We start from the raw sequence: 4,045 nt of genomic DNA on the forward strand, positions 1-4,045 counted from the left end.
TGGTCCATAGAACATCACCTGGGAGCATGTTAGAAATGCAAAATCTCAGACCTTACCCCAGACCTAGCACACTACACTACTAGAGCCCACCCACTGCCATCCAGTCAATTTCAACACAGAGCGACCCTAAAGGACAGAGTAGAACCGCTTCATAGGGTTTCCAAGTCCGTAAACCTTTACAGAAGTAGAACACCTCATCTTTCTCACATGGAATGGCTGGTGGGTTTGAACCATCCACCTTTTGTTTAGCAGCCAAATGTTCTCATCACTGTACCACCAGAGCCCTGGAGTCCTGCAGCACTGGATAGTATACGTGTGTTTAGCTAAATCTCTTGCTAATGAGTGAGCCTCAGGACTTCAGTTGTGCCTCACTTCTTCTTAAAAAAAAAACAAAAAAAACTCACTGCTGTTGAGTCAATTTCACACATAGTGACCCCTCCTTGAGTTTCCAAGGCAGTACCTCTGTGGAAGTAGATTGCCCCACCTTCCTTCTGAGGAGTGGCTCATGGGTTTGAACCACCAGCCTTCTGGTTAGCAATCAAATGCTTTAGGCACTGCACCACCAGAGCTCCCTCTTTCCAGACAGGATGCCACACTTTCATTGCCATTATGCCTAGAACTTCAGGTTCTCTTTCTTCCAGGAAAGTATTTGTCTGCCTAGCAATTACATGGGCATCTCTGGGCCAAGACAACCTTCTATTTATTTTGCATCATTCTCTCTAGAGGCTTGTTCCTCAAAGTGTGGTCCCTGAACAGTAGTATCAGCCTCACCTGGGAGCATGTTAGAAATTCAGAATCTCAAACCCTCCCCTAAACTTACTGAATTGGAATGTGCATTTTAATAAGATCTCCAAGTAATTCATGTGCATGCTAGAGCATGATCTTAAGCATGATCTTAACTGTTTAACTTGGCTAACCAAAAACCAAACTCACTGCTGTGGAGTCAGATTTGACCCATAGCAACCCCTCCTTGGGTTTCCTTAGACCTCTCATTTTGATAAACTCTGTCTGAAAAGCAAGTTCTTTCAATTATAGCAGAGGAACAGAGCCCCATCCAGGTAACTCCATTCAAGGGGACTGAAAAGCATGGAGGCTGTTCCAGGGACTGAGTTGTTTGGTGCCCCTTCAACATCAAGAGCCCATTGTTCATTACCTCTGTGCCCCACCATTCCTGCAACACGGCCACTCCCTTGGTCTCTGCTGCTTTCATTCTTTTCATCTTATTTTTCCCCCTACTACTTACTGGCTGGTTCTTTCCATAACTTCCTGGTGATATTCCATAAAGAGATTTCTATCTGATTGTTTCAGTTATTAATTTCAGTGTTAAGTAGAACTACTACAGGCTTTCCCATGGTCCACATAAGCATTGTTTGCCTTTGGATCTATTGAGAGTTTCCCTGGTGGCCACCTCCTTCATCATTGAGGGTGATGCTGTTTTCCTTAGAAGGGCTCACAGGTGTTGAAGGCCTAATTGTTGTTGCATATGCTCTTCTCATACTTAGAGAAGACATCACTGTGTTCCAACACAGATCTGAGCTCTGTCCCCAGGCATGGAATTGAATTTGTTGAACCATTTACAACCTCTCCCAAGTGCACTTTTGTGACTTGGAGAATGAGAGACTTAACTATACCTATATGTAAAGAGTCACTGAATACTCAGGAAGTGCAGTGAAAGTACTCTCCTACCCGAAAATCAAACCCATAGTCTTGTCCACAAAAGTCCATCATTTGCCCACAATAACAACCATATATAAATGTTTCACCTACAGGTAACCCCTGACATACAACAGGGTCCCTTTCTAATGACTACTCTGTCATAAATTGGTTCTTCATGAGTCAAATCTTTTTTTTTTTTTAAGTTTTCATTATTATTGCTTTTCATTATCAGTATCCTTATAAATCTGACCTTTATTTGAATTAAGGGTTGGAAATATTAGTTCTGAGAATGATACCATCAGCAAACTACATGCTGCAACATTGTATGTAGTAGGAGCTCTAGTGGTGTGGTGCCTAAGGCATTAGACTGCTAACCAGAAGGCTGGCAGTTCAAACCCACCAGCCACTCCTTGGAAGGAAGGTTGGGCTATCTATTTCCATAGTGATACTGCCTCAGAAACCCAAGGAGGAGTCATTATGAGTCGGATCTGACTCGATGGCAATGTACATATTATGTAGTACATATTATTAATGATGAGATGTACAAGAGAAGAAAAACAGATGGACGTAAGTGTGGTTCATTGCAACTCGAATATGTCATAAATCAGAGACTACCTGTATTCCCTTTTCTTTGGTATTCTTCTCCTGCCCCTGTGTGTCTACTCCCTGGAACTTTCCTATCTTCATTCCACATGGAGATTAATGCCTCAGCCACTCCAAGCTGCTTCTATATCAAGGACATAAGAGTGAGCTTCTACGTGGCTGGGGAGGATAGAAGGTGTGCCCACAGTCCAACTCTCATGGGCTACTCTCAGGCCTAGCCTCTGCCCTCTCCATGTCAGCAGTCAGAGGTCGCTTTGGTTAAATTAGACAAGCTGGCTAGTGACTATTTAGTGAGCATCTGACAAAGAGAGGGAGAGACAAGAAGAAAAGATCTCACTCTCATTCTCAAAAAGTTCACCATCTGATGAGGAGATGAAGCCAAACCACAATAAACAGAAAAGCAACTTAAGGTTACCAGAGACTTTTGCCTGGGGGAGGCAGAGAAAAGAGAGCAGGTAGTCTTGACAGAGAGTGTTTACCTTAATATTACAATGCTCACAAGTGAAATGGCAAAATCCAGTCCATCAGCTAGTTTGTTAGTCCATTAATTCACTCACTAATTCATTCAACAAACAGCCCTCAGTGTCATTTAGTCCTTATGATACCGAGAGGTAGATACTATATCCCCACTTTAAAATAAGAAAACTGAAGCTAGAGAGGCTAAATGACTCTCCCATGGCCACACAACTCACAAGTGTTGGAGCTGGGATTTATACTCAAGATTGTTGCCTGATTCCATCTCCTTCTGTGCCCCATGAAGTCCCTCCTCTGGCCTGCAAAGCCTTGGGAAAGTATGGTAAGTATTTGGGGCTGTTAACATCACCAACAATGAGAGAGTGGTTGTAAAAATTCTCAAACAGGTGAAGAAAGGATGATAGCATGAGAGTTAAGATTCTGGACAGTGACATCACTTAGGGTGTGTGGCTTTCAGAGCATACCAAGTGACACTGTTAGAGGAGGTGACACCAAAATGACCATCTATAAAGTTTTTGTCCAGTGTTTCTGCACAAATTTATTATTTTTAATAAAAATATCCCTATAGTTAATTATAGCAACAAAAACATTTTGCATAAACCCATCTTAAATGTATCAACAAATCTACAAACCTAAAATTCAATGCTAATTTACTTTTTGAACCTTCTAAACAGCAGCTATCCATCAGCCCACTCCTCGGAAGGAAGGTTGGGCAATCTACTTCCGTAGTGATGTCACCTCAGAAACCCCAGGAAGGGTCACTATGAGTCGGGTCCAACTTGATGGCACATAACAACAACAAGAAGAAACAGCAGCTATATACATGGATTTCACCAGACAGAATACACAGGAATCAGATTCACTACATCTATGGAAAGAGGGAATGCAGAACCTCAATATCTTCAGCCAAAACAAGGCCAGGAGACTGTGGAACAGACCATCAATTGCTCATATGCAAATTCCAGTTGAAGCTGAAGAAAATTAAAACAAGTCCACGAGAGCCAAAATATGATCTTGATTATATTCCACCTGAATTTAGAAACCATCTAAAGAATAGATTTGATGCATTGAACACCAATGACAGAAAACCAGAGGAATGGAGAGATGACATTAAGAATATTATATATGAACAAAGCAAAAGGCCATTAAGAAGACAGGAAAAGAAGAAAAGACAAAAATGGATGTCAGAAGAGACTTTGAAACTTGCTCTTGAACAGAGAGTAGCTAAAGCAAATGGAAGAAATGACAAGATAAAAGAGCTGAACAGAAGATTTCAAAGAGCAGCTCAAGAAGTCAAAGTCAAGGATTATAA

At 41.6% G+C, this 4,045-nt stretch overlaps 1 pseudogene; it reads left to right on the plus strand.

Moving 5' to 3' along the window:
* Positions 1-2,195: 2,195 nt before the first annotated feature.
* LOC122152201 overlaps positions 2,196-4,045 on the plus strand; it is a 6,460-nt pseudogene continuing 4,610 nt past the window's right edge.

The sequence above is a fragment of the Orycteropus afer genome, unplaced genomic scaffold (genome assembly GCF_000298275.1).
Source record: "Orycteropus afer afer isolate SDZICR_OR568_19922 unplaced genomic scaffold, OryAfe1.0 scaffold00020, whole genome shotgun sequence".
Lineage (NCBI taxonomy): Eukaryota > Metazoa > Chordata > Mammalia > Tubulidentata > Orycteropodidae > Orycteropus > Orycteropus afer.